Source organism: Equus przewalskii, chromosome 5 (assembly GCF_037783145.1).
Source record: "Equus przewalskii isolate Varuska chromosome 5, EquPr2, whole genome shotgun sequence".
NCBI lineage: Eukaryota > Metazoa > Chordata > Mammalia > Perissodactyla > Equidae > Equus > Equus przewalskii.
The window spans coordinates 5,720,239-5,734,467 of record NC_091835.1 but is presented as its reverse complement, the minus strand read 5'-3'; positions in this window follow the sequence as shown (position 1 = coordinate 5,734,467).

Genomic DNA, 14,229 nt, shown 5'->3' with positions numbered 1-14,229 from the left:
TAAGAATCGCCTTCCCCTCTGCCAACTACTAAATAAACAAGACTCATCAGACGATGTACACTGGAACCAGATAAATCCTGAAGATGCTTGCAGATCTATTTCAGAATGTGTGACCAATCCTGTCCTTCCCACAGATGAGCCAACCCATCCATGCCCTCCTTGCTGAACCTTGGTCTTAGCCCACTGGAAACATGCACCCCATAGGAACTGGAGCTTTATCCTTGATTCTGGGGAACCCTGGTCATGTCCTGTCACAGGGGCAAATGAGGAGAAGGATGGTAGAAGGTACTAAAGGGAGAAGTGGGATAATGAGTAAATTAATCTATCACAAATTTTGACTAAGCATCTCCAGGTGTGCTTGGTTCCTTCGAGCTGCGGAGAGGTGGGAAAGGTGAATGCTGGGTTTCCATTTGGCTCACTTTAGGAAATACTGAGCAATAGCGCAAGCACACTTGGCGACCTTTGGGACAACTTCCAATCTGGAAGGGCACAGGCAAACCAGCGTTCCAGGACTGGTAAGAGCGACTTGGGGATTCTGCCTCTATCTGATCTACATATTTAGTAACATTTCTGAGTCAGGAAGTTAGGAAAGTTTTCATGCACTTCATTTTTATCTGTATTTGGTTAGGTTTGTGAGTTGCCATGAAGAAATAGACAAACAAACGCAGTCCTCCCTCTTTTCCACCCCCGCACGCTGCTACGTGGAGGACGGGTGCCCAGGCTGACAGGCCCCCTTTCCCCGACTGACTTCATCCTCCCCTGCTACCCTTTCTGTTTGGCAGTTCGGGGGCTGAGCAGACCCCCGGGGCTGTGACATCGTGAGAGGAGGGCTGGAAGATCACAGTGTCAGCCCTGGACTCCTAGTCCCCAGATCCCTGCTTGTTTATGCTCCACCCTTGCTGCAGCCTCAGCCCTACTCTCTTGACTCTGGGACTAGACGTGTGGCTTGTTGGGAAATTAAGAAGTCCAGCAGTGTAGGTCATGCACTGATGAATTCTCCTGCTCTTACCTTATGCTCCAATTCTGGTAACTTGACTTCTGCTTTGACCTGTGACCAGGTCATTGTCTTGTCACCCTGGACTTGTGTCCCTGCCCTGAGTTTCAGTTTGTCTAAGCCTGAGGTCATTCTTCTGAACTTTAGCTCTTGGCTAAAACTCTGTTCATTGCTGCCAGACCTCCCTTATTTTGACCATTAGTTGGGCTACCTGCTTATCAATTTGTGTGTCTTGTTCCTTGATGTTCGTCTGTTGTCCATCATGGCTCCCGCCTCCCTGAGGCTAATTCTCCCCAGACTCTGCCCTGTGGGATACACCCTGACCTTAGTAAGCACACTGCTATTTCACTTAGGTGATTTTCCAGAGTTCTCACTGTATGGTAAATCTACAGAGGGGAGGGTCATCAAGCCTACAGTTCTAATTCTTATAAGCCACCATTTGCGTTGTCCTTGGGGATTTCCTACAAAGAATGACTACCACCACTGTGTTTTAATTAAAATTCACATGGTTATAGGGAAGGAGACAGACTTTGTCTAGTCTAGTTTAAGTGAAAAGAAAAATTCACTGGGAACATCTGAGCTTAAAACCCAAGCCCCAGAAAAGTGAACAGTAGGGTAGCTGCAAGGATCTCAATGGCAGGAGTTCCTGTCTCTCCAGTTTAGGACACTCTGGAGCTCAACTCCATGACCCACAAGGGCTGTTTCTCTTAATATAAAGCTTTATTTCCCCAGGAGAGACAGTCTGCCTTGCCTAGCTTCATTTAGGCATTCACCTCTGAACAAATCAACCCTGGTTCACATCACCAAGCAAAGACGTGGCATCTGGGACTCACCTCTGTGAATCAAGGCTAGTCCCCAGGAAAGGGTCAGGCATGTGAACTCGGAATTCACCCCAAGACTCACACCAGGCAAGATCATGCTGGCCTCATGTGATACTGTGCCTCTCCTAACACACAAGCCCAGAATGCATCTCAGCTCCTCCAGCACAGCTGGAATATTCTTAAAGGCTCTCACTGAAGGCTAGACTTTTAACAAAAACATCAAGTAAAAGAGGTGCATACAACTAGAAATCTACTTTGTAAAATAAGACATTCATCTTCAGCTTGGGATATCTGGCTGAGATGCCTCCCTGGCTCCCTCAGGGATTTCAAAATGTCTGTCTCCATCCTTTTACTAGAAGGAATGCCCACATAACTGAACAAATTCCACCTGTGGCATTTACACATGTGGTTTAGGGAAGAATACTTACAAAAAGAATGAGGCAAGTCCAGGAGAAACAGGAACACTTCTCTTCTGAATATTTTGTATTAGTGTATCTCACAATGTTCCCTTTCTTTGCATCATTGTCCCCACCAACCAACTCCCCAGGTCCCTGATCCCCTCAACATGTGCCCTGTCCTGCCCCTTCCCACACTGCATTGATCAGTCAACATCACACAACCTATCTAGAGACCCGCTCTGTGATTCCCTGTGGGTGCAGGAGAGGAAGACATTTTCTCTACCCACTCTGGGTCCTTCTCGCTGGAGAATGAATTAAACTCACATGAGACAGAATAACAGGAGAAAATTAAACAAAGCTTTATAACATGTATACATGGGAGAGGCTCAGGCAACCTGAACAACTCACCAAAATGGCCGAAGCCAACACCGTAAATATCACCCTCAGCTAAAGACGAAGGAGGATGTTGAGGGTAGGGAGAATCGATCATGGGAGATTACGAGACAAGTACAGTAAACAAGAGTCAGGTTATTATGCAGACTTGAGTCTTTGCCTTCCACATTGATGAGAGTTTCTAGAGATAAGGTCATCCATCCTTCCTGGTACAGAGAGGAATATACCTTTACAGATGGAGATTTCCTTTACAATGTAGATGTCTCTTAACAAAGGGTAAGTGAATTCTACTTTTCAGAGTTTCTTTCCTGTCTGTGGTTTTTAAAAGTAACCAGCCCCAAATAATCCTCATGCCAAAGAGACATATCTTGGGGTGGCCAATTCCAGTCCCTTACATGGGCACAAGGTGATAACTGACTTGTTTCTGTCTTTTTATACTAGGAGAAAATAGATGTAGCCTTGTGTCCCCCACTTCCACCTGAGAATCTTGACTCTGAAATTATTATGATGCTTTTCTGTGACCACAAAAAAGAGAAGAGCATGAGTTTGGAGTCACAGACACGCAATTTTGAATCCTGGGTTTCTCAATTACTAGCTTTCCGAGTACCTCAGTGTCCTGGTGCCTCAGTTTCTTCACCTGTAAATTGTGTGATGATTCCTCAGAGTTCAGGTGAATTTGAGATAAAGAGTCAAAAGCACTGAAGGAGATAACGTGTTAGCGTATATAAAGCAAAGTGCCTGGTACACAGTAGTAGCTCAAAAATGTATTCTTTCACCTTCCGGGTATAGAATTGTTCTTCTTTGTAGCACTGTAGCAGACGGCGAGTCAACTTTAATCTTTAGGTAATCTTTAGAAGTAAACATTTTCTAGTTTCAGAATTTACCTATAAAAACAGTTTGATGGCCAAAATTAATGATTTGTCCTAAACAACCCAGGTTAGAAAATTGCATTGTTTACAAAAGTAAAGTCAAAGATGGAGAAGCAGACATGGCCGAGAACTGTGCGCCAACCAGTCATGGGGCTGATCTAAACCTCAGGACCACAGACCTGTGAGGCTTAAGCAGGTCTCTAAGACTAGATAATAGCATTTTGTTTTCTGTCTAGAAAGTTCCTTGTCTATTAGGGCAAAATGTTGCTTTGCTGGCAAATTTCATGTGCCAGCAGGTGTGAGTCCCAGTGTATGTAATGCAAAGGCCCTGAGGCCTGGGGCACTCCTTGTGAATGAGCATATATTCGGGTCTATTTGTCCGTTGGCATTGCTTTAGCACATTGAAACTGCTGGGCTGCTTTTAAATCTGAGATACCGGGATGCCCATTTCGGTAGAAAATGTGCACAGTATCCAACAGTGTGGATTATTTGCCACATGCCAGGCCCTGGAGGACATACAGAGACTTCTCTGGGTGGCACTCAAGGTGTCCAGGATCCTGATGGTTCCTGCACTCTGCAAGGCCCAGCATCTGAGTGCCTCTGCTATAAAAAGTGCATTTGTCATTTTCTGCACTCTCTACTTTCAGGCAGTTGCTGGACAGTCAGGAGTGCCCCTCATCTGCTCAGAAGTTCTAAGAAGGGGATAAGACCTAGGGTGATACTATGGGCATTAATCCTGCAGACACGGGGGGTGGAAGGTGCTTCCTGGGGAAGCCCAAATAGTTGGCTATGAAAAGCCCTCACAAGTTTGTTTAGCCTGATTCCTGCAAGTATAGAAGTAAAACATTACATACCCAGAAACAATCAGACTTACTAGTGGATTTGGATAATTCATTTTGCATGCAACTAATGGCAAAATAGAACACTGGTTTAGTAACTTTCAGGGGGGGATCCAATCCGAGAGACCAGGATATTTGCATCTTCAGTCCCTGGTGCACCACTCCTGCCCCCACACCCTGCCCCACCCCTGGCCCTGCTACCGTCATCTTCTCCACATCAAGGCTCCCTGGGAAGCTGAATGAATAAACGTATGTTTCCTTGGTAATGGAACTATCTTGAGTAAGATTTCATCCAGATCATGGGGAGACTGTATGAAGTACCCCTGCTTCTCAGCTGAGAATACCTTTCTCGTGAGGTGGCAAGCACACTCCAGTGCCCCTGGTGCAGAATCTGTCTCTTTCCTGGACGTAGCTAGACACACGTTGCTAAGTTTGCTTCTCGGGACCTGGGTTTTCCTTGCTGGCTTTGCCCTCCTGTTGACACATTCTTTTTAGAAGTATTAGCTCTAGTAGTGTCTATTTACAATAGATAATGATTTAATTAGTTTGACTTCAAGAGGGTCCAATGACAGGAATGGAGCTGAATCATTCCAGATTTCAAGGGGATGGTAGGAAGGGGAAGAAGAGGAGGTGCAGACTTTTGGTGAAGAACTAATTGTTGGAAACAGGAAGATGAGAAAGAGATTTTGCTGTTATCTCAAGAAGCAGATACTGGGATCCTTTTCTAAGGCACTGTCTCAGAATTTGCAGGGTCTCAGGAGGGAGGATGATGGCTCTGTTTTGGTCCAGAAGACGCCTGAAGGGCAGCATGAAGAGCGTGTCTGCCACTTTGCTGGGGGCAACAGGGCCTGACCAACGGGAAGGGGTTGCACTCACCAGCGGCCTTGTGAATAAACATCAGGGATGATAGTGATCACATGCGGGGAACAGCGAGGAAAGGGGTCTTCTTTCAATTTTCTTGGACTACATAATCCTTGAAGTGTATGACATATAGGGAGAGTTGAGGGAGTAGGGGCAGAAAGAGACAGGGAAGAGTTGTATGAAAAAACCATTAAAGTTAGATTTCCTACCAACCCTGGCAGAGGTGGGTGAGCCATTTGCAAATTAACTTAGAAAATGAAGGAATGCGATATTTCCTGCACCTGAGCGTCAAGGAGAAAACTCTTCCAAGGATCCTCACTGCTGATGCCCAAGACATACTTGGGTTGAAACAGGGGGTTGTGGACGAGAGTGCCTATATGCTGGCACTCCTGAGGGACGGTACTTCAGTTCTGTGGGCCATCATTCTCCTCCTACCTGCTCATCTCCCATATGAACCAACCAAATCCCTTTGTACTCCTCCAGCTGTAGGGGAAAAAGCAACCCACTTGATATGGCTCACGGAGTTCCCACTGGTTTTTCTCTAAGGTTCTCAACTCTGGCTGCACGTTAGAATCACCTGGGGAGATCTGGAAAAAATGACCATGCCTGAGCCCAACCGCCACCCAATGAATCGAGGTCTCTAGGAGTAAAACCCAAGCATGGAAGTTCTTTGAAAAGTTTTCCACATAATTTTGATACACCACCAGTGAGAGCCACTGGTCGGGGCCCCAAGATAGACTATCATAATGTAATTCGGAACTGGAGACTCGGCTAAGAATCTCAAAGAGTCAGTCAGTTGAAAAATAGACTCTTTTTAAAAAGTCTTGAAATTAACATTCTAAGAACAAGGAGGTGAGTGGCCACGGGTGCCTGACCCTTCAGAAGGAAGGCCAGGCCTTGAGCGGGGGCAGTGAGGGCAGCTTTGTTTGACGAGGGGAAACGTGGAAGCTTGGCATCTTTTGGACAGTAAGCGCACACTCTTACTGTCTGAGATCATGTCTGAAGGTCAAGACTGATATGAATTATTTAGACTGTTAGGGAGACTCCTCGCAATGAAATCAATTTTCCTTATGCAGAGACTGAAACGGTCAAACCTCTGGAGTAAATCAGACTCTACAAACAGCAGAAACACGGAAGTTGTGATGTTTGCTACCGTGTTGCTGATAAAACTGAAATTGATTGAGATGCCCCTTGGGAAGTCTCAAGAAAACCTAAATCTTGTTGCTAAGAAGTGTTATAATAATTTCCTTTGTATGTCGTATTCCTGAAATGTGTGATATGCATTTAATGAGAACTCAGAGAAGTGGGTAGAAGCTTGGGCTTTTCAAAGTGCTTCGGGATAAAGATTCAGAGGCTGTATTGGAATTTCGTATTTTTCTATCTTGGGAGATTTTGGCTTTCTTTGGATGCTTTGGCACAAAAAAGCATCAGGCTTGGGCCTGCCCAGTGACGTAGCAGTTAAGTTCACATGCTCCACTTGGTGGCCTGGGATTCGTCAGTTCGGATCCGGGGCATGGACCTACACATTGCTCATCGAGCTGTGCTGTGGCAGCATCCCACATACAAAATAGAGGAAGATGGGCGACAGATGTTACCTCAGAACCAATACCCCCTCCCCCCCCCCCGCCCACAAAAAGCATCAGGCTCAAGAGACTTTCTGCTTTTGGTGTGACAGGAGTGACCATATGTCCTGGTTTGCCCCAAATGATTCCAGTTTACACTTGTTGTATGCCTAATTATTAGTAACCCACCTTTCCACTTTCAAAAGTGTCCTGGTTTAGGTGACAAATCTCATGGTGACCTTTGTCATGATATGGCGTAGCTCTGGGCTGGGAAGAGGAGACCTGCATTCTAGCACTATTGCTCCCACTAACTCACTCTGTGCTCATAGCAAATTATTTTTCTCCTGGGGACTCAGTTTTCTCTTCAGTCAAGTAAAGGGGGATCTTAACCAGGGACCTAGAGACTGGCTTCTGGGCCAGTACTCAATGTCATATGCAGATTTTTGTATGAATTTTGCTATATGTCTGCATATGTATCTTTGTATGTACATTTTTCTGGGGAGAGTTTTGATAGCAGTCATATTTCCAAAGGTTTACCCCAAATGGTAAAGAACTACATGAACTCGGCAGTCCTATTAATCTCCAGAATTCTGCACTTCTGTGGTTATGATGCTTTTAAAATAGAACTTGGGAGTCAGTTAAAATATTGTCTGAGAATATTTCCACAGTGAGAGCTGTATCATAATTGATTTTCCTTGTACCAAACAAATAAATGGAATTTTATTTTTAGAGATAGGCAGCCCACACGTTGAGATGATAAAAGGACTCTCCGACAAGGCAGACAGGAACCCTGCAGCCGGGAATACAGGGCCTTCTCCTTTGGGAAGAGCTCGGGAAGGGAAAGTGAAAAACTCCATGGGAAGGCGGGGGTCCTTGTGCGAAAAGGAGGATTCAAGACAAGAGAAATGTTTCGATCTTCTTGTCTAAGACTGATAGAAAAGAGGATGGGAAATGAGTAAGGAAGCAATTATTATTAAAATATTATTAATTATACTGTAGACTAAAAGAAAGGGCAGCAAGGTAGTGTTACCACACAAAAATGGGGTTTTCTTACCCAATGCACATAAAAAAGCCAATTAATCAGCTTTTGGGAAAAGGAAACAGCTTTATTGTTAGATCAATCTGTATGGAGACAGGAGGCATGTGCCCTCAGATCTGTCTCCCTGATTCAGGATTTGGGGTGAAATTTAAGAGGTTAGGGAGAGCAGGCTGGCCCAAGGCAACGCTAGTGGAACAGGTTTTGATTGGTGGGCTTTAAGCATTTATGGTGAGGTTCTAAACATTTATGGTACGACGGGGAAGGGATTTTAACCAGATCTTCCTGGGTGGCAGACTCCTCACTTCTGGTGAGAGTCCAACTTCCACGTTCTGACCATGTCTCGGTCCTGTGGTTCTGTGGGGAGGAGGATCTTTGTTTCTGAAGTCATTTCAGCTCAAGCTTTCTTCTCCTGCACGGGCTCTGGCTACATGACTTTGCAAATTTTCTGAAAAACAATTCTTGATTATTGACAAGAGATGGGGTCTGTTCGAACTGGCTCTCATGGGCTCACGGTTACACTAGGAGTCTGCGACCAGCTTCCAGCTTCGTCCCTAAACTGCTTTGTGACCTTGGGCAGGTCAGTTCCCTCAGCTGCAAAACCATGGTGGAACTGCATAATCTCCAACTGCCGTGACTCGCTGCCGTGCGCTTGCTTGTTTCAGCTGCTCTGTCCTTTTTAATGACCCTGAGGAAATCTTTCTGTGTCTGTTTTCTAAGAATCCATGCACTGGCCAAAGGCCTTGCTATACTCTGTTTTTTTCCCTCATAAATTACGCCTCATTGAGAACATTTAGTATTTCCCACCTATTTGTTGTAGAGAGGAAAATTGCTTTGAAATTATGGCCAGAGTTTCTCGGTGCTTTGTTTTGAAGGGCATCTCACTTGAGCAAGACAGACTAGAGGCTGCTTTCCTGTTCGCAGTGGCCACTGAACCAATTATGGAATTGGCTACAAACAGATCGTAAAATGCCTTGGACAACATTACTTGGAGGGTCAGTCCAGAGTCTGGGAACCCCAGAGCCTTGCCCATGCGAAACATTTGGGACTAATCTATTTCTTTAGACTTTTTCATGAAGTAACTCATGGTGATGGTGAAAAATTAGCTGTTTACCTTGTATGTATTGCTGTGCAATCCTCAGTGAGAACTTCAGATAGGATATTTATATTCAGGGACAACTCAAATCACAAAAGTAAAAACTTTTTGTCAGGTGACATTATACAGTAGACCAGTGTAGTGGTCTCTGGACTGAAGTCTGAGCATCTCGATGGGGATGTCATATGACCCATTGGGTTATGGGGAAAATGTTAAACTTCTCTTAGGGGTGCTGAGAGATATTTTACTGAGTGGGTGTGCCACTAGAAATATTTAGGTGACCCCTGTGCTAAACCATTGTCTATTCTATGCCAGGTTTTTCTCTTGGGAGATACATATATAGAATGTGCTACGCTATACTGAGCAATAAGATTTCAACTCCTTAAGAGGCTTGGTCTCTGGACAACATGTGCTAGAACATTTCTAACATGACAAAGAATGACATGGTTGTGTCTGATATAATATGGTACCAACCTGACAATGTCAAGAAGAGTGGTTACGCAAAACAGATGACTGATGAAGTATGCTATTTTTTGGTGAGGAAGATTGGCCCTGAGCTAACAGCTGTTGCCAATCTTCCTCTTATTTTTTTTTTCTCCCCAAACCCCCAGTACCTAGTTGTATATCCTAGTTGTGGGTCATTCTAGTTCTTCTATATGGGATGCTGCTACAGCATGAATTAATGAGTGTTGCATAGGTCTGTGCCCAGGATCCAAACCGGCAAACCTTGGGCTGCTGAAGTGGAGTGTGTGAACTTATCCACGTTACCGGGCCATGGGTTTGATACTTGGTCTTTAGGCGGGTTCACTGTAATCAGCACCTCCACCCTGAAAAGAAATTGGGCTCTTCCTTTTCTGTTATTTTTTTTATCAAGTGGCAAGCAAAACAAAATCTCAAGTTCCTTATAGCTCTAGTATCATTTTTATGTCAATGTCGTTCAAAAGAACAAAGAATGAAGAAGAAAAGTGGACAAACCCCTATGTAGAAAACAACTGAGCTCAATAAAAAGAATATATACAATTATATATAACATAATATATAATAATTATATATAATTAATTTTATATTTTTACATAATCATATAACTTAAGATTAACTCCTAATTCTCAATCTAGGCCAGTGGCTCTCTGTCCTCACTCTTCATTAGAATCATGTAGGAGATTTAAAAAAATGATAATGCTTGGGATCTACCCCCTGGAGAGTCTGTTTTAATTGTCAGGTGTGGAGCCTGGCATCAGCATTTCTCAAAAGTTCCTTCAATGACTCTGGACCACTGGTCTAGGCATTTAAAAAGAGCCTCCCCTGTCCCGCTGGTCTGAAGATTGTCAAGGAAAGCCCTGTGGTCTGTTAATTTCTGTGGGAAACATTAAATATTCCAGCCCTATTTCTCTTTGACTCTCAGGAGAAGCCATACTTTTCCCAACCAGTTGAATATCCTACGCCTGACAAAAGTAGAAGCTGGTACTTGGAGAACTTAAAAGCTACATTTGAGAAAGCAGGAAACTTGGCATTTGAGAAGAACTCTTGGTCCTCCTATCGGAAATTATTTTCTCTGGTCCCGACCCCTGGAGAGATAAGCCCTCCTCTCGCTCTTTCGTACTTGAGTGTGGGCATCAATTTCTTCCCTGTTGGTCTGGTGGGGCAACTCAGCAAAGGAAAATACTGATGAGTCATGTAACGTTGGGGGAACTCTGGGAAGGAAAAAAGAATTGGTTGCCACAATTCATGTCATTTTTCAAAGCAAACGCATATCTAGACTTTTCTTGTAAATTATCGATTATTTTGGGGATGATGGGGATGAGATATCTGGGGGTGCTCAGCCTTTCTCCTCCAATTGGAGCCTGCAGACAGAGCTCATCCATCATTTAGGTGCTTTCCTTTTGTGGAATAAACATATTCCTGTTAAATCCCCTCTGATGATTCATGGAGCCACGGGAAACTCGGAGAAAAGAAATGATTTCTACATGAAACAGTAACATAAACTTTTAGGGGGGATTTCCCTTTTTGGTTTATATCTAGGCACTTTGAAGTACAAAAAGGAAGGAAGTCAACAGTACAATAATAGGTATAAAAAACAAGTGGACAAAGAAAGAAATCTGATTACTCTTCAACTCTCTCTACCCCTGGGTATGACCTATGTATCTATAGGCGACAGTGAGGAAAAGAGAGCTTGTGTTGGGCGGCTTGATAAAGGGAATTTCATCTGGGCACTAGCAAAAAACAAAGAAAAATGGTATTGAAAGAGATGAAAAAGCCAAATAGAGGATTGAGAGGTGACACAAGGGTTAGTGGCAGTAGCAAGCCACTACTAGAAGGGACCCAAAATCAGTAATGGCAGGATCTCTCAAAAGTCTCCGCAATGATTCTTGATAGGCACGAGGGGTTGAGGACCACTAGTCTAGACCCTTAAAAACTCAACCTCTCATGTCCTGCTGGTGTGAAGTTCAGCAAGGAATGCCCTGTGGTTTGTTTATTTCTGTGGGAAACATTAAACATTAAACATTCTGGCTCTCTTCTTCTTTGAGAGGAAGGGGAGGGAGTTAGGGGATGCAGGAAAACAGGGCTGCTGAATGCAAACAGCAGCCATGACGAAAGCTACCAGCAGGAGCTGGGACCATGGAGGTGGGAGAGAAGGAACAAGAGAAGGAACAAATAGCTTTCCTTCCTCCTGCCTCCCAATATGCCTCCAGCACCTTTTATTGGCCGAACCTAACAGGAAGCCAGTTGTTTCTGACTGCAGTGCAATTTTAGCAGAACACAAATTGCCACATTAAATTAGTCTTGCTAATTTGAATTGTATTGGTTTGATAGTTTTATTTCTAATTTGTAAATTTGTTTTGGTGTTACATTTGTTTAGCATAATGAGTTTATACCTAGTCTTACATTTGTATATATATTTAAATAACTTTCTAATGAAAGTCATTTATCAACATTAGGTGATTTTGAGAGTGTTTTTCCTCCAAAAAGAGGATATACATTACTCAAGTTTGACAATAATGGTATAAAATTCTGATAGCAGGAATCAGCCAGGATTTAATTGGGCAAACTGGGAAAGAGGATCCGAGGGTTGCCTGAGGTTTGAGTCACAGGGAGTAGGGAGTTCTCAATTTTGCTTAGGACCACTCTTTTAAATACACACTTTAAAAAGAGAAGCCTGTTTACCAAAACTCCAACTCATAGAAAGATTTTGCTTTTATATCAGAAGTAGTTAATAGAATATGTCTAAGAGGGATCAGTATAAATGTCGTCAACCACATGGTCCGCCCCGAGGTTGACACTGTCCGTGGGTGATTTTTACAATATGTTCTCTTTTCAAATGATGGGCTTTGCAGCCTTTTCTGCTCATCAGCAGGAATTATTTTTGACAGACCAGAAGGTGATCTCAGAGTCCAGGCTGGAGGCAGCTGGCCTGGAGCCCCTAGTGACAGTGATACATGGAGATGCGGACAGTGAGGACCAGGTTGGAGGAAAGCCTTGGATCCACTGACGGAAGCATTCTCTTTGGGTTCTGTCTATCTCACTGAGAAAACAAAGCCAAAACCAAACAAAAAAATCCTCACTAATTTCTCCACTGATTGAGGTATACATAACGTTTGTGCGAAAAAGAATAAGTAGCTTTATTTTTAAGTTTAAAATAAGTATGAAATAATTCAAGTATGAAAAAATAATAAGCATTCATGTACCTAGCACCCAGTTTTAAAAACTGCTGATGTTTTGTTCTTTTTGTTTCAGATCTCTTCCTCTCTTTTTTTTAGAAAAAATCATATGTGTATATGTATGTATATTACAGATACAACTAGAGCTCCAATGTTCATTATTAATCATTTCTTTCCATTTTAATTTTCCGTTAGAGTTCTTCTTTGACCCATGAATTATCTTGGCAATTTCAAATGTCTGAATGCCTGGGATTTTGGGGCTATCTTTTGGTCTCATTGTGGTCAAAGAATATCACCCATCAATTCTTTGATATTTCTTGAGATTGCTTTGCTGCCTGGTCAACTTTATGTTTGTTTCATCTGTTCCTGAAAGTAATGTTTAGCATCTAATTGTTGGGGCCAGCTTCTGTATATTTCAGTTAGCTCAGTCATATTCACTGTGTTGTTCAAATCATCTATATTCTCATTGATTTTCAGTCCTTGGATCTATCCATTTCTCAGAAAGAGGCATTAATGTATTCTACTTTGGCTGTATATTCATCAGTTTCTTTTTGTATTTTAATTTTTGTTTTAAATGTTTTGGATCTAAAACGTTGGGCAAAACATGCACAGAATTATGCTATTTTCTTGGAGAATTATTCTTTTTATTATTAGCTAATGACCTTTTTTGTTCCCCAAAACACTTAAAGTTTGTTATGTGTATCAAAACACTAGCTTCCTCTTGTTTCGAATTTGCCTGGTATATACTGTTCTAACGCTTTATTTTCTGCCTTTCACGGTCATTGTGTTATAGTGTGTCTTCTGGAGGAAGAATTTACACAGATTATGATTTTGTCTGCTTAATCAATCAATTAATTAATTAAAGCCATCAATTGCTCTTAAACCAATCATAGAAGCTCAGAAAAGTCCCACAGAAAAGCACTTAGGACATATTACACATTTGATTTAAAAATGAATTTTATGGTTTTTCTTTCCTTTCTTCTCCTTCCTTTGATTGGATTGGTCAAATTTTCTTTATTTCTCGTTTTCTCAGTATATATACTGTTTTAGAAGTTTTACATTCTTGTGTATGCTACTTCTGTGCTTTTTTCTGTTTTGGTGGTTACCAGCACATTTTTTGATGCGCATACTTGAGTTACACTGTCTAAACTTAATCATCCTGACCAATAAAAAGACCTTTGTACTTTTGACTGTAAATAATTGTATTTTTCACATCTGGTGTTTTACATCTACCTTATGTTTAAATTCTCCAAATGAAATCTTATAATTTTCCTACATTCAATGTTATTTAGATTTACATACGTATTTACCAACTTTGCTTAACAGACCTTCTGGTTCCCATTCTCTCCTCGATTTAATTTCCTTTTATTCTGTGAGGGCCTTTGTATGGTATTTCTTGTTCTCTGTTGGTCTGAACACTTATTTTTATTTTTATCTACATTCTTTTTTTTTTCTTTTTTTAAGGTATGGTTTTTGATGAGGAAGATTGGCCCTGAGCTAACATCTGTTGCCAGTCTTCCTCTTCTTTTTTTTTTTCTCCCTAAAGCCTCAGTACATAGTTGTATATACTAGTTGTAGGTCATTCTAGTCCTTCTCTGTGGGACGTTCTCATAGCATGGCCTGATGAGTGATGTGTAGATTTGCGCCCAGGATCTGAACTGGTGAGCCCAGGGGTCGCAGAAGCAGAGCACGCGAACTTAACTG